This window comes from Cucumis sativus, assembly GCF_000004075.3.
Source record: "Cucumis sativus mitochondrion chromosome 1, complete sequence".
Classification (NCBI taxonomy): domain Eukaryota; kingdom Viridiplantae; phylum Streptophyta; class Magnoliopsida; order Cucurbitales; family Cucurbitaceae; genus Cucumis; species Cucumis sativus.
The window spans coordinates 199929-221947 of record NC_016005.1 but is presented as its reverse complement, the minus strand read 5'-3'; positions in this window follow the sequence as shown (position 1 = coordinate 221947).

Below are 22019 nucleotides of genomic sequence, written 5' to 3'. Positions count from 1 at the left end.
ACATCGAGCCACTCATCGTGCTCTCGGAGCCTTTTGATAAGTAGGCCGCTGTGGGGCCGCCCTGTAAAGACTCCTTTTTTTCACGAGTGCAGCCGGCCTTCCTTCACCGAGTGCAAATTTCCCCCACAGGGATTTTTCCGCCTCAGATAGGCACAAATGGACCCCCAGCCGAAAGGTGACCCAAGACTGCCGTGACTCCCATGATGGGAATGGACCGCGCGACCCTCTAGCTTTATAACGAGAGGCACTTTCATTCAATATACCCACGGGAAAATGGCGGGTACCATCTCTTTCCCCTTTCTTTCGGTCTCTATTATAAGAGAGATAGAGAGATAGTAATCAATATCTTTTCCTTACTTGAGCAGAGAAAGAATCTTGAATTAATAAAGAAGAAGAGCTTGAATTACTACTTATATTGAATATCTTTTACGAGCACTTTTTCGGAGTGCAAAGAGCCCCCTCCCACTGACTCTTCATATCCTTTTAAATAATCTTTCGGAAGAAGAAGAAAGCCCACCTTCCATCTAATGGATAGTCCGGAGGACCACGGAGCGGTGCAAAGATCTATGGCCCACTACGCGGTCTCTTGTATGTAATTAATTGACTGGATCTTGTGAGAGGAGAGAGGTAGTCGATAAGAGGGTCAATGAATATTCAGTCGACTGAGTAGAAGGAGATAGAAAGGACGGAGTCTTCAACCCTACTACGGCAACTCAATTTCTGAGAGCTTCAGTCTGAAATAATCAGCCTACGGACAGAACTCAATTTCTGAGAGCCTTCGGAGCAAAGATTCCAAAAAATAGGCGAGGTAAGGAATCGAAGCTGGGAAAAGGTGAAGGCTTCGCGCCTCGCATAAATCGATGTGAGCATTTGCTTAAGATATGCGGATTCCTTAATAGGTCTTGCTCATATCGGGCAAATACCCTCTCTCCCTGCCCCCTAACCCGAAGCGATCCTCCTATCTATCATTGTTCGCGCTTCGACCCTTGCTTTCATTCGAATCACATTCAAACCCGGTATTTGACTATCCGATCACGTGGAATCATCCCAAGAGTCAAATCGACTAATTAGGCCCCACTCCTAGGTTAGGCTCGAGAAGAGGACAATTTCCTTAAGTTGAAAGAAAAGTGATTGCACGTGCCCCAGCATTCAAACTCCCCAACCATGGATCGGCTGCTCGACTCGGACTCGGGTCAAGGGACTGAATCCGCACCTTTCTGAGGCAGAAAGCAATAAAGAAGAGGATGATCATAGACGTCCGTCCCCACCAGCGCATCGGCCCACGTAGCGGGAAAGGCCTAAGTAAATCACTAAGCTTTGACGGTCAGAAGGAGGACGCGTGGTCGGAAGGAAATCGGCAGTTTCTTTCTCTAGGCGCGAAGCGAGAGGCGCAAAGATCTATGGATAAGGCGCAAAGCAAAGGATATTGCGAGACAGGTCCTCAGTCGCAGGTTAATATGGATAGTCCTTCGGACCTGTGACGCCTTCGGTAAAGAAGCTCCGAAAACAAAAAAAAGCTCTAGATGAGGCGCAATTCAATATGCGTAGAATCTACCCTTTACCACAAGTTTGAGCAGCTTTCGCAACTCAAATTGCATTGAGCCTAAGGCTACTCGAAAATGGAATTCAGCCTTCTTCTCGCAATATTCTTTGCGGGTCAATGAAATATGAGATTTTGGATAGCTCTGACTTTGAAGAGAAAGCCTAGCCTGAATGAACAAGGGGTTTCAGAAGAAAGAGAAAGCTCCCCTAATCATTGACTTGTTGGAGTTACAGATCTCCTCCCGTAAATAAGCTCTCCCAAGAGTCAGAGTACGAAAGGAGACTAAGCTTGATAAATCAGTCCTTCGCCTAAGAGTCAATGCCCACGGAGCAGGAGGGGTGCGGTACCGGAGCAGGCGGAGTCTGATTCATCAGAGGCAGAGGGATCCCCACCTGGAAGGGTCTCATAGGATCTCCCGTCAAACTATCCCATTGGACGCCGTGCATAACCTCTTTCATCCCTCTCTCTTTCTCTTTGGAAGTCTATCCCGAGGCCGAGACCAGAATTAGTAGGGTGGTCGCCGACCTTTTTTCATTCGCTTATTCTAAGTTTCCGAAAGCACCGGCAAGGGAAGAAGAAAGAAAAGGAAGCGGAATTCCCTCTTAGCCCGCCCGAGAAGCCTCAGCTAGAGTTAGACGAAGAAGTCTATCCCGTAGAGTGAAATCCCTTCCCCTTGAATGACTAACTGAAAGGGATACCGGATTGACCGGCCACAGGTAACTTCCAGAGAAAGAAGAAGTGCTCACTTCAAGCGAGAACTAAGAAGTCAGAGTAGGGTCCCCTGAACCTGAAGTAGGGGAGTCGGCAAGGTAACTTGAAGGAGAAGTTCTCAGATCCAAGGGCGCGGATGGATGTGACCTAGTAGAGTGGATTAGGAGTTCTCCGGTATTTCATTCTATGAACAAGGCCCACGTAGGGGTAAGACCTAGAACTTTAAAGGCTAGGTTGGAGAAAGAATCTCTTCCCGAAAATCAGCCTGGAAAAGGCTCGGACCTTATCCCTTGAATTATCTCTTGCGGCGGGGAAGCTACTCTCTTGGAGTTCCGGAGAAGAAGAGGAAATCTCCCCTCATCCATCGTAGGCTAGATTAGGCTCGACCGCCCCGTGGGAGGGTTAGGAGATGGTTCCGAGGAGGAACCTCGAAGACTTGGTCTTTTTCCCGGTATGAGAATGCATGAGTAAGCGAGACCTAGAAGGATAGGTTAGACCTCAAGCTATCAGAAGAGGGTCTTCAGTCGGTATTATATTATCTCATACCAGTTAGAGGCCGAGCGGGGACTTGAACTCCGTAATTGTGTGATTTTATCCTAGAGCCAAATGAGGTCAAAACAGCAAGATCGGCTGAATTACGGAGTGAAAGAAGCCGCTCTACCTAAAGGCAGGATCTTAGTGGGACTCGCTCGACCCTTGTTGAGTGGACGACTTGAAACCGCTAAAGAAGTCGTCTTTGCTGCTTAGTTGGAGTTTACTCGCGGTGTGAATAGACTGTATCCGCATCAGTCCCCGTCAGAGGAGCAAAGAATTTGCGGAGAGACCTACGGAAGAGGAGAAGTACTATTACTATTATCTTTCGGCAGCTAGACAAGAAGAAATCAGTCTCTGTCTCGGTATCGGCTAGAAGGGATCAGAAGCTGTCTCTGAATTAGTGGGGTCGGCGGAATTCTATGAAATTCGGTCTCCAGAATCCCGTAGGACTTGGGTCTCAACGGCTTACCCGAGGAATAAGTACAAAAAGGGGTCTCAACGCTAAAGCAGCTCTCCCAAGAGGCAGCGGCCCGGTCATTATCAGAGAAGTAGTAGAAAAGTCTCGGCGGAATCTCTCTCTCGAGCAAGGGAATGAGAAGGATCCGGGTCGGACAGGGAAGAAGCCTTATGATTTACTCGACTATTCAAAAACTCTGCGCTCTCTCTGCAAGTTTGAACCGCTCTGTCTTCCGCCTGAAATTCATGTATAGGAGTCTCGACTTCCTTCCTCCACGGTTGGGGACTGCTGTCTCTACCAGTTCTTGCGCTTGAGTCAATGGGTTCATTCCTTTACCGATTTGCATCTTCCATGGTTTGCATCGCAAGTTCTCACCGCGGAGTGGGGCCATTAGTTCCCACGGTTTTTTATGACTGACGAAACTATTAAGAACGATACTCGAAGGATGCCAATTTAGTCACTTTGAGCTATAGGCCGGATGCAAGAAAACAATCGAAATACCTTGTTTTTGCATAAATTCAGTAGCATAAAACCCAATCCAAACTAGGATGGAAGTGGGAACTTGGCAAGTTCTTAGGGTTATTTGAGCCCTGTTTTGTGCTTTGATATAAATTCAGTAGCATCAAAGCGTACAAGCGTACAAAAACATCCATTGAAGACGGCTTTATTCATTCACGGATGGAAAGAGTTTGCATTTGCTTACCCCAAATTCCCTACCTCTTCAGGATCGGCCGAAGGCAAACTGCTTGATTCTGCCGAATCCCTCCCAGGTATATATCTGCTCGCCCAGTACCAAAGACGAGACCCAGAACCGGCAGTTCGACCAGCAGTGGCATTTAGCTGTTGAGGAAGTGCTTGGTCTTGGAGTAGCTAAGCGATGAATTATTCTGATTTTTCTTTCTGATAGGATAGATCGGATTCAATCCCTAACCCCTTGTTCATTGAGGCCCTTGTTCCGGTTGAGGCTGTCGCTCTTGTTGTGTTGCAAAGCGATTATTTTCTTATGAATCTCGTGAATTCACTCATATAGCGGCAATATGAACAATGAGAACGAGTTCCATCTCTTTCTCAAAGAAGAAGTATGACGACTAGTAGCCCTAGCCATGAACTATTTCTATAGACCGAGTGAACGAGGAAAAGGAATGCAGTTGCCCTTTGAACTCTGATTTGAGGAAAGAACCGGTCCGGAGGACTCCCAGAAAGAAGAAGAAGGAAGTCATGATAGCAACTCAACTTCCATCCGTTGGCGGGCTGGCTAGAAAAGGAACCCGCACCCGACTTTGACTTAACAGGAAAAAGGTCTCATGCCTCTGGAAGTCGAGCTGCATTTCGTCCTCTTGGTCGCTCTTCCTCTGATTTTATGGATTGGTCTCGCTATTTCATCCCTCTCCGCTCCGTGGGGTCCTACGAAGAGCTAAGCAAATCTGCCTCAAGTAAACTAAAGCCTTTCTCTATTTTATGGATCAAGCGGAAATCTTCTTTGAACCTCTCCTTTTCCGCAATATTCTTTGCGCTTTCTTCTTGTTAAGAAATGATGCCCACTACGCGGCTCTTAAGGAGTAAGGAGTGATGCTACGGCCCCCCGCGGTAGAATCTCCCATTCCTAATGCTCTCTCTCGGCCAGCCCTCGGGAATGAAGTTAGATTAGTAAGCTAGGCCTATAGAGTAAACGAAACCCCTGGAATTGCTTGACTAAGAAGCAGCTCCTACCCGAACCGCACTCTTTCTTCTTTTCATCTTCAAAACTACGGATAATAAAAAGACTGATGAGAACCTACTCGCATTCTCTTCCCCCGGTATCTGGTTATCCGGCTTATTCTTTTCGTACTTCCTCTTCTGCTTTTCCACTTCTTTCTATTAGAGAAGAGGTCGAGCCACTACTCCTTCCCCTCGTGAACTCTTTCAAGCCCTTCTCCTCCTTCAAAAAAAGAGGGGATAGGAAAAAACCCACTTTATTTGTTTGCGGCAAGACCAAGGAAGGGCTACTTCCGCTACTTCTGAAACATCGACTGATGACTCTCCTCTTACTACTGATGAGCTCCAGCCTAGACCGGCTCCTCTACCTCTAGACCGCTAGGTGGGCTTTTCTTTCTACCTTGAAAATGATTGATTTGACCTCGCATATTGAATTGCGCCTTACAATATCCCTGTCTTATGGATCGTCTTGACCCAGCCGTAGGCTTCCGGTATCTAATGTTTCAGCCTTGCACTCATGAAATATTCTTTTCACCTTCTTTCGCAAATTCTTTGCGCCTAACGACTAATGGATAAAGAAGTCCATCAAAGAAAGGTCCAGGGTCCTACGTCCGCAGGGCCAAAGAAAGGTCCAGGTGATTTATCCGTAGGACCATCCGTAATTAACAGAAGTAGTCCGGAGTCCGGAGTCCGCAGGATTTATCCGTAGTCCGGAGGATTTATCCGTAGGACCATCCATATGGAGGGAAGTAGTCCGGAGGATTTATCCGTAGGACCATCCGTAATTAACCGAAGTAGGACCATCCATATGGAAGGAAGGAGGACTATCCATATTCAGGAGCGGAATCAAGAATAGACCCGTAATTCTCCGGACCATAAACTCAAACAAGAATCAAACTATGTGAATTTCGAAAATCAAATAGGACAATGCCTTGCTATTTCCCGGCTTTTTTGCTTCTAAATAGGACTTTTTCTCATATTGATAAATAACGATAATTGAGTGAAAAAGAAGGCATTTGACTTGATTTCTTGCTACTTCCCTATGGGCAAAACCTAGCATTTTCCGGGATTTCACTCCGCGAAGGACTAGTCTGAAATCTAGCAGATTCATAATTCTTCTTTCATTTCTTAATGATTCTTTCATTCTCGTTAATGAGTTCATTCTGATTTTCTTTGATTGACTTTTGTGCCAGTCCGAAGGACTATCCATATTAACCCGTCTGTCCGAAGGACGGGATATTCTTGGGGATAAATCCCTTCAATATTCTAATATCAATAGATTAAGGAAATCTTTCTTTCCTTTTTATGATGAGTAAATCCTATTAGATTACTATGGGCTAGATCTTCTTTCTTTTCTTCTTCTGCAAGCTAGGATACTCCTACATTTTGCGTAATACCGGGGCTAGGAAGATTTACCACATCAAGGACTATACTACGGCTCGGTCTCTTCCTTACTGACGAAGGAACCTGGCTTGTCCCACTATAATAGGGATACCCTGCGCAGGCTTGCGAAGGCTTGCAAGAGGTCCACTCCATCTGGAAATGAATGAAGAAGATCTTTGGGAGCCGCCTGGTAGTGTTCAGGCAAAGTAAGATCAAGCTGGACATTGTATCCAAATTGCTCCGGATTTCGGCCATCTCGCCCCACCTCTATCTTGGCATCCAAGCTATAGTACCACCGCATTGCTCCTCCTTCCAAAAAGAGAGCAAAGAAGGAAATGCGCTCCTTCGTGATGAGAGTAGTGGTCTTCATCGCAAGAAGATATTCTGAAATATAGGGGCTTTGGGATCTCCAGAACCATCGAATTTAGCCATATCAGGCAATCAGCAGAACTTGGGAGGCCGCGACCTTGGATCATCCAAATCTTCGATCCCTTCGTCACCGAAGTCCAGTCCAAGAAGACGAGTAGAAAGAATAATGGGAATGCCAACCAAAAAAGGTAGAGGTTGGATACCAAATCTTCCGTGAAGTCAAAGGACGGTAGCAATGAGGGTTCAAGCGAAGGCTTCCCAGTGAGCTCAATACCCGAAAAGCAAAGTAGGCTTTTTCTTTTTAATAAGAGGGAAGATGGCCATGTGTCAGAGAATTCATCATCCGCACTGAGGCTTAGATCAACTGCTCTACCACTCATCAGAAACCTCTTAGCTCACATGGACCCAAGAAATTCTCGACTTTCATCCTTTTTGTCCAGGAACCCAACCGTCAATATTCTTTTCACCTTTTTATCTGATTTCCAGAGTATGAAAAATCTGACTATGGGTCAGGAAAGTCAGAAGGCTTTCATCCTTTTCAACCTATCAGGAAGAGCTAACCAGACTAATGACCGTGAGTGCGACGGAGAGTAATCTTTGTAATAGTCTTTGAAAGAATAAAAAGGGCAACCTGGTCCATGAAATCTAGCTTTCGCCATTACAAGCCGGGATGAGAGAATACAATCTGTGACGAAATCATACGGCTATGCCAGGACGAGCAGTGCTCCTGCTCTCACCCGCTTTGATCCTGCCTTCTTAGTCATCCGTAGAGCTAAGAGCTAAAGGGAATCGAAGCACTCCCTTCCTTGGGTCTGCTCTTTGATCAAGGTATTTCGTGATATCTTTCGCTCCTTCTCCAACTTTTAGCGGGCCTTTCAGCTTTCTCTCGTAGAGCGAAGATTAGACCCTACCTCACCCATTTTACAGTCCCATCCCGCCCTGAATCGAAAATCTCTTAGCCAGCATTACGAATAAGATTGAATCTTTTCTTTCGCTGCGGATTCTGTAAGTTGCAGGGTGAGTATGGCATTCTAATCTCAAACCTGCAAATTCACAAAGAGAGGAAGACTATTCTCTTTTCAGACGAGAAAAGATACCCACTCCACGGTAAGGGCAGAGATTATAGCTAAGACTGTCTCGACTGATTCATCACTTTGCTCTTCCGGCTCGCTATCAGTCTAAGTATCAATGCAATCTCTTTGATATTGAATTTTGAGCGATATATCCCTGTGACTGGTCTTACTAAGAGCAGCTACTGGTGGACCCTATTCAGACCCTTACGATAAAGCACTTGAAAGCAGGACTTCCCTTACTCTCTCTGACTATTATGCCCAAGGCTTCCTTTTCTATTCCTTCCTTTTAGCACGGATTGACTTAGATAGCGCCTACTCAAAACAAAAACGGAAGGATTTTGCCTTCGACTCATTCTCAAGCGCTTGCTACTGGATGGCTTCTTCGCCTACCGCATCAAGTCAATGAACAAGGCTCAATGAACATCCATAAATAAAGGGGTCTTGTGCGAGAGCTAAAGGGAGAGCTTAGAATATGCTTTACCCTCTTGACTTTAAAGAGTCTGAAAGAGAAAGATAGGCTTTCCTACTTTCAGTTTCTAGTCGGACCCAATAGCAAGGAGTCTTAAGGCGAAGTCCGCCTAATATGGATAGTCCGGAGGTTCAAAGAATATTGCCATGATTTTTCCTTGATGACTTTATCCTCTTCCCTTTCTTCTGCTTCTGATATGAATAAGGAAAGAAAGACCTGTGAGTTATTGGGCGGCTAGCTAGTCCAACCCTCTATTTCCCGACTTGTTTATGGAATTGCATTCTTGCGGTATATCGGTATCCTAGAACTTCTCTTGTTGCGGCGGAGAAGGATTAATAAAGAAAGCACTACGTCGCTCTTTGCGCCTTGGTTTTTGGACTATTCGTTTTCGCTTTCATTTCTCGGTTCCTTCGCAAATTCTTTGCGCCTGGTCTCAATGTTTCTGACTCATCTGGACCCCTTACAATATCCCTGTCTTATGGAGCCTTGTTGCGGGACTTGAAACCTCAAAATAATACTGAAAGCCTATCCTTTTATTTCATCTTTAGGCTTTCTGAAAGGACCTCGATATTCCACCGCTCCGGAGGTCTTTATCTAGTGGTTGTTAATGGTTAGGTTAGGAGGTGCAAAGAATATTGCGAAGTTGCGCTTTCTTGTCAATGGATCTGGGTTGATCCTAGGCTTTCTTCTTTTTGTCTTTGATTAATACTATGGTTTTCCGTAGGTTGTTTATAGTCTTTGTTAATTAATTTAATTGGGAGGGGAAAGGCAATTCATTCATTGTCCTAGGCTTTGAATTAGGAAAGAAGCCCCTTATCATTCATTCAGGAAGGAAGGAGTCGAAGAAGACCTCTGCTTCAAGAGCTTCAACGGATCCTTCAACAGCCGCAGCTACTTTAAGTAGAGGAGAGTTGGTCTCTCCTGAATTCCTATCCCGAACAGGTGGAGCTATTGCTTTCTCTCCCGCCTACTCAGTTCCTTAATTTAATATGGACAGTCAGAAGGCTGAATGAAATTTGAGTTTTTGCTAGGAGCAAAGAATATTGCGTTAGAAATCAGTGGAATTAATCAGTCCTTCGCTCAATGAACATCCATAAATAAATAGGGGTTGAATCCCCAAGATAAGAAGTCGAATCATTGCCTGGAATGCCTGTGCTAATGGTTTAGTTTGCATCCCACGTAAAAGTCAAAGAAAGAAATCAAGAAATAGGCCGACGGCCAGATCGCATCTTTCAGCTTACCGCGTAGTGGGGATTGATCGAGCGGACTCTTACCTTTACCTTTCTGCTTCCCCAACAATTCAATGGATCAAAATGGTCTCGCCAGTTCTTTCTGCCCAAAGAGAGGTTCAAAGAAGAAATCATGCTGCCTTGGGCTTCACTAAAAACGAGATTCTCACTAAGAAAGAAGGCATTTGCCCACTCCCTCCGCGGTTCCCCTCGTACAAATGAGTTTAGGAGGAGGTTGATGAGTAGCTTTACCTGGAGCTATCTTCCTTCCAAAGAATCCCTATTTCTTTCCCACCCTAACTCGCTCGATCCGGCATCCTTTTACTATCAGTGGAATTATCCTCCCCGTTTTGTAGGGAAGAAGGCATAGTAGGTGGGCGGAATTCCCATTACCATATGCTTCCTCCCGAGAGGCCCGCCCTTTCTCTTTCAAAAGCTGGGCGAGACCGCGTAGAAGGAGTCTTATGAAACCTGGACCCTTCTTTTTAAAGAAGAAGAAGGAGGCTCTCGACTGAAAGGAGAGGCGAGACAGGCGCTTTTCATATTGCAGGGTCTTGCCGGTCCCATCTTAAGCGTAGGAGGACCAAAGAATTTGCGACGGAGCGGAACATCAGAAGACGGAGAGTTGTAGCAGTTGAGAGAAGAAGGGAAGCGACTTAGAATAGAATTTCAAGATAGAAGGAATTTCCATTCAGCCTATGCTATGTCAAAACCATGAAAAAAAAGAGAATTCGCACTGAAAGTCTGACTCGAGCTTATGAATTCAGTCCATATTATACGTCTTCCCGCACAATGAAAAGTTCCTCTTTCAGCTTGTTCTCCGTTGATACTCTGCCAGACCTTTACCAGCCGACTACAAGGCTTGCCCTGGGTTTTCTCAATCAGAAGAAGTCAGCAGAAAGAGCTAGAATGAACTTATGATTTTTCAATTTCTTCTTCCTTAATGAATTAATTCAAAGAATGGCGGCGCCTATTGCTTGGGCTAAGAATAGGTTGAAGCTCTTTTCTAAATAAATCCTCTTTCTCTCTGCGAAAGTCATAATCCGATATTCAGAACTCCTCTCCTGGGTGGGCCTTTCCCTCTTGTCTCCTACCTATCAAACTTCAAAATAGCTGCTTCTAACTTATGAATATGGGTAAAGCTACTTCGCTCCTATCTGGGACCTCTGACTCTGTCTTTTCCCTGTCTGACTCCCGCGGTGGAATTCAAAACATAAGAGAGAAAGTTGGATAGGCTTTCTTCGATAATGAGCCTTGCCTCTGCACTTGCACGAAATTTCAGCCTTCAATTACGCTTCTTTCTCTCTATCTCCGCGGAGGACTAGTTCTCTTCCTTTTATTCCTTTCTATGAAAACATGAATACTATTATTCTTTGAACCTTGTTCATTGATCTCTTGTCTTCTTTTTCTTCCTAGGCTTCCTATTTATGGACGTTCATTGATTTAGAAAACCACTGCCCTTCTTCATTGATTGCGCTTGCACGAGTATTCGCTTCGCTATCGGTAAGTAGGTTCCTCTTTATTCCATTCACTTCATAGCTCAACCATGATAACTGGGAATTCCTAATGGTGGATCCCACTCCTAGGTTCCAACCTGCTCCCATTTGACTTGGGATTGGAGCATTCAAACTAGTCAAACCCGCTTTCATTCACCCATTATCACATGATTGGATTAGCTATCTTGCTATAAGGGTGGTAAGTAGGGCCAGAGAAATTAGGCATCAAGGGAATTCGGTACCAGCCCGAAGGCATAAGAGGTCAAATGAGCAAAGAAAGGAGCTTTCGGAATGATAGAAAGGGTCCGGTCCACCTAGCACCTTGAATTGTTCTTGGGTGAGGAGAAGGAGAGTTGTTGAGTCCAACAGATGGCAAGAAGAGGGAAGAAGGAGGCTCTTAGGTACAGGGGGCATGGGTCCTTCCCCCATAGCAGGAGAATGAGAGGTAGGGGGTGTGGGTTCCCCGAGAACGACGAGCAAGAAGGAGCAAGGTGCCTCTTAGGTTTCTTGCTTTGGGTTAGCTCTTCCTTTCGGGTACTGGGTTCGTGCACCAGTATCTGTGAATGAGATCTCTTGTCCTTGCTTGGTTGGGTTCTTGGGTTCCCCGAAGCGAAGGAACTCGACTCCGGAATTCTCAAGTGAGAGGACTTAGCTCTCAAGAGTTCTTCGATGTCAAGGTGCGAAGATGCTCTCCCGTAAGTGAGAGGTGCGAAGATGCTTTACCGCGGAGTGGGGGGCGCAGATCAAGGGTCAGCAAGGTCCTTCTAGGTGTCTTGCTCTGTCTTTGCTCTTCAACAAGGGATCGGCTTCAGTCTCTGATATTCATACGCGCCGCTCAGCTCACTAACTAGAAAGGTACAATAAAGACATAATGTATTTAATAAGCAAGAAGAGGAAGTAGAAAAAGAAGAGCTCTTTCTCTTGAATGAGTCAGAGAAAAGTGCCAAACCCCGTGGGATAGGAAGGGAGAGGAAAGAGAGGCGAGTCCCAGGATCGGAGACCGGAAAGGCGCATAAAATCAGTCTCTTTCAATGCCTTAGCAGCCCGAGAAGCGCGACCAGAGTGCGGCCGATCGAGAGTTTCTCTTCTCTCGTTGCAGAAGAAAACTTCTTGCCCATTTCGAAATGGCATCAAAAGCCTTTCGGGGAAGACACGCTAGGGCATTCTCGAATCGGCATCCATCCCTCTTGAGTCAAGTCCACTGCCCAGCAGGAATCCTTCTTTGCTTGGATCGGATCTCGACCGTAAAGCCTCTGAATGAGGGTATCTATTGAATAAACTAAGAAGTTGAGACTTAGAAGGATGCCTATCACGGGCAGCTAGAGTTGACTCGGTGTGAACTAGAATCAAGCGTCAAGGTTCGAAGCCTCAAGATAGAGAGAAAGCAAGAACTCAAAATAAGAGGTCAACAATATCCCTGTCTTATGGCGCCTCCCCCACGGTGCGGTGCAAAGAATATTTCGAGACCGCTCCTCTTGAGTCTGATTCCAATAATATCCGTCATGATCCCTTATAAAGCAGTTTCCGCTAAATAGTGAGGAGCAAAGAATATTGCGGGAACCGGAGGACTTGTTAATTCCACTAATTGCTAAACTACGGGTCGAGCAACTCAATTCATCATCCTAAACGGCGAGTTCATTCCTCATCCCTAGCGGTCTCTCATTTCATCCTCCATGGGTCCTGGTGTGTCGTTGTCCGTCTTTGACTAAGAATGAACCCATGCACCACCTTATGACGCCATTGGTGAATTTTCAATTTAGAAAGGGTCCAGTCCGAAGGACCTCTCTTATCCACAAATATGGATTTCTTTACTTGCACTCCGATCATTCTGATCGCCTGCTTCTGTTAATTACGGATGGTCCTACGGATAAATCCTCCGGACTACTTCCATATGGATAGTCCTACGGATAAATCCTGCGGACTGCGGACGTAGGACCCTGGACCTTTCTTTGGCCCTGCGGACTCCGGACTGCGGACTGCGGACTCCGGACCCTGGACCTTTCTTTGATGGCGCAAAGCATATTGCGTGAGAAAGAAAAACATCAAATTCTTTCTCATATTCATATTCATTCAGCCTCAAGAGGAGCGGTGAATTCATATTCTCAAGAATTATCGAAGCTCGACAAGGGCATGTCTCATCACCCCATAAATCAAGTCCACAGATTAAGCTTGATAAAGAAGTGCAAAATAATGGATTTCTAGTCCGACTAGAAAGGTGAAAAGAAGATTTTCTCTCCTCCTCATCAAATTCTCTAATGGATAGGACTGAGGACCGGTAGGAGCAAAGAATATTGCGAAAGAGCGAAAGGTGCTCGGTTTGTTTGGACGGAGGACTAGAAATAAAGAAAGCACTACGCGGGAAGAATGGATATTGTCTTAGGCGTACGAGAAGGGAGCGGGAAGAATGGAACCCACTCCGCGGTGCAATGAAATATGCGATGACATTCTTTCTTTTTGTGCCTCATAAAAGAAGAAAATCAAGGCGGTCGATGCTCAAAGAATTTGAGAAAGCAAGTATAATCTTTCTTTTTTTCACTCCGTAATTGTGTGATTTTATCCTAGAGCCAAATGAGGTCAAAAGAGCAAGATCGGCTTCTTTCACTTCGTAATTCAGGTAAAAACAGCAATATCGGCTTACAATATCCCTGTCTTATGGAGCCTCCTCCTACGCGTCCTTTTTCCTTCTTTTCAGGATAATTACCCTTGCTTTCTTTCATGAATGAGAATGAACCATTAGAATTCAGCCAAACCCCTTGTTCTTATCTTAGTTCGAATGTGCAAATTTCGCCCTATGCGAGATTCAAGCCATAGCACAACCCAGTCCAAGAGAGAGGCACGAGGTTCAAAGAAGATTGAATTGAGGCTCAATGCAATTTGAGAGATTTCCGAGTTGATTTTGAGGCGCAAAGAATATTGCTAAGATTTCCGACTGTAAGGAGAAGGAGCGAAAGCAGCTTGACCCACTAACGGATGCATTTGAATAAAAGAAGGAAGTCAAGAGGTTATATAATATAGAAAGAAGACTGGGAAAGGAGTTAGCCAGGGCGAGGTAAAGAGAGGTAGGGTGCAGGTGCGTGCGGAGGAAAGATGGGTGCAGGGCTACTTATTCAGAGACAGCGATAGGCACGAGAGGAGTTCGGAGAGCATGTAATTTCATCAAATCAAAAGGGGTGCAATCTCTCTTCTATCTTTCGGAATGAGACTAGCCCGCCCTTGTATTTCCACAGGGAGGTATCGGATCGACCCCACTACGTGGTTGAAGGAAGAAAGGGGAAAGTTTCGACCGAGGCTCAAAGAATATTGAGAAGGACTTTAGCTGCCACGGTGGGAAGTAGAGGACTCTTTCTTTCGATAGGTTGCACATTCATGCCCAGAATAGAATCTGCTGCTTGAGCTGCTCATATCCCTTGCTATTTCATCTGATCCAGTTATCTCATCTATAGAAGAAGCTGGTATAGAATAGGCTGATTTTCTTCGGGCTAAATGTCACAGAAGGAAGATCTTCTTAATATCTTCTTATTCGCAATATTCTTTGCACCTGCAGCGGTCTAGCTTATTCAACTATCTATCTCTATCCTTTCTTCTTTGTAGCGCAGAAAAGCTCTTAGTTCATTATCTTCTTTAAGGGAAATTGACTTGCTTGAGCTACTCTCTTTCGCAAAGAAGAAGGACTGCTAGCTCCCGAAAAGCTTTCCTTTCATCAATCTCAAAAGCACTAACTCAAGACAAAGATTAGGAAGTGGTTCACATTAGAATTCTGACTTTTCTAAGAGCTGGAAAATTGCATTTTTCAAGTACTTCCTCACTGGGCTTTCATTTTCGTGAAGCAGAATAAGCAGAATCCAGGTAAGAAGCTGAAGTCAAAGACTAAGAAGAAGAAGGAGTGGATAGAGTACTTATGTCGGGATCCAATCATTCACCCAAGCCTTATATTGGAGTAGGTAGCAGTAGATTCCCAGGCGGGATAGCAGCTAAAAACCTTAAGGGATAGCAGTTCCGGATGGCACACAAGGGAAGGGACTAAGTAAACTAGTAGGGCATAGTCGTCTCAAAGGACAGATCCAGCGGAGAGGGGCTTGAAAGCGGTTGGCTTGGATAAAGAATGACTTCCACTTCCTATTTCTGCTTAGTCTCGCCTGGTATCGTAGGAAAAGTCCCTGCCCTCAAGACCAGGGGCCATATCGCTTCTTTCCTAGTTTCGCTTGAGTGGGTCTGAAACTTCCTTATTCAAATTACCGCTACGTGGGCCTTTGGCCTCGACTTTGGGGCGGGTAATCTTTTGTCTGACTGAGGCTCCAAAAGAAGAAGAAAGCCTAGGGACCGGTCCGGAGGCGCAATGAAATATGCGACTTTTCACCTCTTGTTCTTGAGTTGGTTAGAAGCAAGGAATCCATAAAAAAGTGATAGAAGTTGAGATCATCAGCGAAGCGCATTTATCTGCTAAATAAGGGGTCAAGACGCCTCAATGAACATCCATAAATAAAGAAATAGGGATGGAGAAGGAGGCGCAAAGAATATATAGAAGGCGCAAAGATCTATGGATAGGGGATATTGATTTGTTGAGAGATGACTTAGACAAGGAAGACAACTTCGTCCTTTAATCAGAGGCGGAAGTTATCTTGAGATCGGACCCAAAATAGAAAGGAAAGGCTGAGAACTAACTGGTCGAAGTCCCATCTTCTCTTAATAAAGACTGATTTGTACTCTTAAAGAAATGAGTTCTATCACGTAACTTAGTAACTTCGAGTAGGACTCTCGCCCTAGCTGATAATGAAAGAGGGTCGTCCGCCGGTTGAGGTTCACGCTCGAGCGAAACTACTAAAAGAGGTTCAGATTAGACCAAGGAAAATAGATAGAAAAATCACTCAATTGTAGGCTCCATAAGGGATATTGTTGGCGATTTATTACAAGAAAAGGCAATAAGGAAATAGGCCACCTCTTCTCGCAATTTACGTGGATTCAAGCCTTTGTGCGAAAGGACGAGGTTAGGAAAGAGGTTTCACACTCCATCCTCCTGTCCGAGGATTGAATGGGATCACGTCTCCGTCCGTCTTCACATTTTTCTTGGGACATGGAAATTTTGAAGAAAGGCCTTAGCAATCAACTAATTTTGAGAAAAAGAAGAAAGCGAGCCCGAAGCAAGCTGCAACTGCCGAAAGGGACCTCGGACTCTCTTGCTTATGATAATAGTGCTCCTGGTGGAGGACGTCGAGTGGGCGTACGGGAGGTTCAAAGAAGATTGAATTGAGTTAGGAGAGCCATGCTTCCTAGCTGATAATGAAAGAGGGACGTCCCCCCTATTAGGACTATTTTCTCATGGGTGGAAGTCACTGTCTTTAAGAGAATGGGATGGGACATCCAATCCTTAAGCCTTTTCATCCTTGATATAGTAGGTTAATTGAATTAAGCTAAAGATGAGGCAAGAGAGATAGCTGCCAGGAAGAAGAATCCGCATGCTGGCAAGAAAAGCGAGGGCTACTGAAAGAAGAAAGAAAGGAGAGCGAGAGAGAGCTCCTCCTCCGACTTCCGGCGCTCTGACCCTTCCCTTCTACCTATCTGCTTAATCTGGCTTCCTCCGACGGATTCACCTGCAGTCTCTTTTCGGTATGGTCTTGCGCTTTCTAACCTCTATGCCTCTGCCCCGTGACCCACTCCGCGGTTCCCTGGTCTTCATGGAATCTTTTCTTAGTTATTCACTACAGTCATATAGAAAATCTTCATTCCGCTAGGAAATAGGAAATACTCTCTCATTCTCGAGCTTTCCGATCTTTCGATTGAGAAGAAGACGAGGGCTAGCAACTGCCCTTTCAGCGGATGCCACTGATCTGGCCGAAACCTTTCCCTCGTAGAAAAGTGTGCTGACCTGCTCAGGCTCATTTTCCCGGGTTTCAGGAAGTTTGAAGCCGGTTTACGGGTTTGGCTTTGCCTCTCCTTTCAAGGATCCATCCGGGCGCGGAATCCTTGGCGTAATCGGGGAATCTCGGACTTGGTGCCATTAAAAGAAAGGGAGGCAGCGACCCAGGCGGGAGAAAGAAAGCGGTTGCAGACCTTGTTGAGGATGGATGATTCCACTTCTCATTTATATTCATGCAGCCTTCCCCATTAGTTCTTGGGAAGCTACGAAGGAAAAAAAAATGCTCCACGCGCTATAATCACTCTTCATTGGCTCGGTTAGCCGGATTCAGTCGGGGGGAAGATCGTGGGGTTCGAGCGTCAACTCATCTGGAGCTTGATTTTCTTATAGAGTTTCGGCTCTTGTCTTGTGTCCGCTCTTTCATGAGAAAATGGTATCCCGCGACCTAGCTCATGAACGAGGTTCCTTGTATTCAACCATTGTGCATATGAAAACCGATCCTTATCCACCATGAATGAATCACCGAAAGCCTGACGTAGGCTGATTATTGCGGACTCCCCCTCCGTGGGATTGAGCCTCCTATTTGAACTTTGAATTCAGTCCTCATCCATTCACGAGATTTCAGCTTTCTTAGATAAAGGGAATAAAAGGATAAAGGGAAGGAGGATGAAAAAAGAGATAAAGCAAGGATTCCACCTTTCTATTATTATGCCGCTACTTTCATCCTATATATTCCCACTAAAAAGATCAAGCCTAGCGAAGCATGAACAAAAAAAAAGCTTTACTAGAGAAGAAAGTCAATGAACAAGGCTCAAAGAATCCCACTACGCGGTAATGTGAATGAAAAGAAGAAAGCCAAAGGCTCGTTAGTGGAATAGCTCCTAACTCCGGCGCAAAGAATATATAGAAGGCGCAATTCAATATGCGTTGACAAGACTGGAAGGCGCAAAGAATATTGCTCGAAGGCCTATCCATTAGAGAATTTGACTTTGGAGGCGCAATGAAATATGCGTGAGAAAGAAGATTGAGAAAGATTAGACATTAAGCGGCAAAAAGAAAGGTCCAGGCGCAAAGAATATTGCGGCTATTATTTTGGTTTGAGCTGACCGAGTTGTAGAGGTCTTATCATATCTCTAAGGGGAAGGTTAGACACAGCTAACCCGTCCAGCGAGAGATTTCATTCTCTCTTTCTCTTTCTTTCAGAAGCAAAGGGTTGGAGAAGGGGATTACTAAGCTGCTCGAGCCGGGCCAGAGAGGCAATATACTTTGTTTACGACTCGACCTAGAGGAGAAAGGCTGCTCGAGGGAGCAAAGCTCCTCGTAGAATACCAAAGGAATCGGAAGGGGTTACGAGGGGAATTAGATGAGGCCTCAGATCTGAAAAGGGGAAGGGGATTACTACGAGACCATATCCGGAGTAGAATAGGCTTGACCCTATCTCTTATTCTCCTTTATCGGTGTGAACTAGCCGGAAGCTATACTATAACTATACAAAAGATGGGTCAAAGAATTTGAGAGGATGGAGTAGGCTTATCTTTTTTCTCCGTGGAAGCTCTCACATCTCTTCGTCTATTCTCCAAGGGAATTCCATATGGAAAGAGAGAGAAGACAGGGAATTGGCTGCTAGGTAATCTGTCTCGTAATCTCTTTGAAGAGAGGCTTTTCTTTAAAGATCGATCGGCAAGCTTTATTCATTATTCATTCGTCGGCAAATCTATTAGTGGAATCTTTGCTATGAAAATCAGTTCCCGCAATATCAATATTCTTTGCGCCTTCGCCTAAGAATAAGGTGAAAAGATGAACTCAATGACAAAGAAGCGTTCAAAGACAAAGAATGATCGAGGTTTCGGAGTATTAGTGGTTTTATCATAGCGAATAGTCCGGAGGACATGCCCTAGGAATGAAGCTGAACCTTCGCAAAGATAATTCTTTCTCAACAATATCCCCCAGTAGTCCGGCAATATTCTTTGCACCTTTCTTTCGGAGTAGCTCCAGCGTAGCGTAGCGGTGAAAGCTCAAATTGCATTGAGCCTGTGAAAAGTCAAGAAAAGAAAAGAATAATTAACTCATTAACGATAATGAAAGAAGAAAAAAATGGGAATTCAAAAGAAAGAGGGAGATTGAAGATTAATCTGCTAGATTTCAGACGGAGGGAAATACAAGATTTTGCTAGGTTTTGGGCCTATAAAGTAGCAAGAAATCATGAAAATTCCTTCTTTTTCACTCAATTATCGTAGAATATCCATATGAGAAAAAGTATGAAAAAGAAGCAAAAAAGCCGGGAAAACGCAATGAAAGAATCAAGCCTATCCCAGAAATTCACATGGATCAGTTCTAGTTTGAGTTTATGGTCCGGATACTGACGGGTCTATTCTTGATTCCGCTCCTGAATATGGATAGTCCTCCTTCCTTCCATATGGATGGTCCTACGGATAAATCACCTGGACCTTTCTTTGGCCCTGCGGACTGCGGACTCCGGACTACGGATAAATCCTGCGGACTGCGGACGTAGGACTGCGGACTGCGGACTCCTTATCACTAGCAAAATCATGTATTTCACTCCGTCTTCAATCTAGCGGATGAATTTTGTTTTTAGCTTCTTTCATTATCGTTAATGAGTTCATTCTTCAGCACTTTCTCCTAATTTGTAAACTCTAAATATATTCTTTGCGCCTAACGGTCAATGAAATATGAGATTACGATGACATTCTTTCTTTTTGCTCCATAAGACAGGTCCGAAGGACTATCCATTAGGGAACGTGAGATTCCACTTCCAATTTTGAGAATATTGCGAGAGTCATGATCCCTCTGGAGGAGCAAGGAATAGTTAGGCTCAATGAAATTTGAGAGAAGACCGGTCCTCCGGACTCCCAGAAAGAAGAAGAAGGAAGTCATGATCTTTCATTATTGCCACTTTTATTGAAAGTATTATGGAAAAGTAATAGGTTTCACTCATATTACATTGAGCCTTAACAGTCCTCCGGACTATCCCCCTCCGTGAGATTCTTTGAGCCTCCAAAAATCAAGGTCCAGATGACTATCCATATTAACCCGGGATTTCTGACTCCCATATTAAGCTACGTAGGACGAGTGCTCCGTCGTCATTTTTTTTAGTGGAATCAGACTCAAAAGGAGCGGACGGCTCGTCTTGAGCCGTCCTCCGGACTATCTATTATCAGATTTTCGGTTCATCACCGCGGAGAGGAGCGTAGCGGTCAAAAAGGTTTGGTCCTTCGGACGCCTCATTTGCAGAAAAGAATGAGCTTATGAGCTGGAGTATGATATCTTTTTTAGACTTTTCTCCTCGATAAGGAGTCTTCTTTCCTCTTCTGTCCAGGCCGATCTTCTCTTTCTTACAAGTTTCTAAAGTCATAACTATTTCTCTTTTTTTCAGATGCTCAGTCATCTGTCGCTCGCAAATTCTTTGCGCCTTCGATCATTCTTTGAGCCTCTTATGACTTTCAAACCACTAAATCTTCTTCTTCTTCTTCTGGGAGATTAGGCCAGAGAAGTTAGCGGTAGGGGTCTTTCCTCTCCCTTACCTTCTTGGGTCAAGCAATTGCATTACTTCTTTCGGATGCGGGATTCTTTCTGAAAATGATAGTTGTGCTCTACCTTTCTTCGCTCTCCCCGGCTGTGCCGTACCGCTGATTTTTCGAGTTCGTTCTATTCTAAGAGAATGCTAACCTAAGATCGCCCTTGGTGATTGGCCAATTCCAAGGTTCAATAGAGCTCTACTAATTGAATAGGGGTGGCTCCCTCCCTCTCAATGGGAAAATCGGGGTAGACCAGCACTCTTAAAGGCTACTCCCAGCCATCTTCCCGCTCGCTTTCAAGTCTACTCTTCCCACTTAATCTCAATTGTCTACGATCAGTATTGATGGAATTCCCCAGTCCTTTACTTAAAGGCTTCGAGCGGATAGGCAATGATAATTGGGAGCCAATAGACGATACGAACTACGGCTCCCACCAAAGAAGACTTTCAAGCCTGATTTTCTTCCCGAAAGACCAATACCTTGCATGCTGAGTAATAGTACGAACTCAAAGACGCGCCATTTACTAAAGCAGGGTGAAAGAGCTTAGTACAGAGAAGTGCTAAGGTTAAGATATAGCGAAGATAGACTTTGGATTAGGGCTTGAACCCCTTCCCTGAACTCATTGGACGCTGAAAGGTGTCCTAATCATTGACTTGTCGCGAAGGAAGGCCGCTTCACAGCTCACTGGTTGACAAGAGACCCTATTCCATCGTATGGACCTATTCCCATCAGTCTCTACATCGACAAGAGAACTCAGTCTCATCAGAGAAAGAGGAAAAAAAAGGTTCAAAGTCGCATATTGAATTGCGCCGGAGGACTGGTCCGAAGGCTAGGTTCATACGGATAGTCCGGAGGACGGTTAGCAGGAGCGAAGAATATTGCCTTCCAAAAACGACCATTTTTCCTACGTGGGACTTCTTTATCCATGGAATAGGCGGATTTCATCATAGGGGTACGATGTATCTGAACCCCAAGTTTACCGTTCAGTCCGGATGAAAAAAAGACGAAGGCGAGCATTTCCATATAGGGCTGCGGAAGATGCGTGAATTGGCCTGCTGAACCGATCTTGCTTAGGGCGGGTTACCATCTTATGATTGAAGCAAAGAGAAAGTACCACTTTTCCTTCAAAGTCATCTAATCAGAATCTCAGTCACATCCTTCTTTCTTGCATCCTAACTTGCTGAAGAGAATAAAGCATCAAGGGCGGGAAGGGCCATAGCACCGGATGAAATAGCCCTTCTTCATTGAGGCGCTTACTGCAAAAGGAAGAAGGGAAGGTAAGCTTCATGAAATATTCTTTTCACCTTCTTCATTGAGCGAAGGACTGATTAATGGCTTTATAGCTCAAAGAATGATCGATAGCTATTACTTTCAATATTAAATAGTGGTCCGGAGTCCGCAGGATTCTTATCCTACGTCCTACGTCCGCAGGGCCAAAGAAAGGTCCAGGTGATTTATCCGTAGGACCATCCATATGGAAGGAAGTAGTCCGGAGGATTTATCCGTAGGACCATCCGTAATTAACCGAAGGACTCTAAAACGGAGGACCCAGAGATTAGGAGCTCTTTTCTTTCTTCCCCCTACGTGGGCTTAGACCACTAAGGACGCCCCCAAAATTAGGCCTTATGTTCATCAGTTCTTCCCGCTCCGTGGGCTCAATAGTCTTAAAT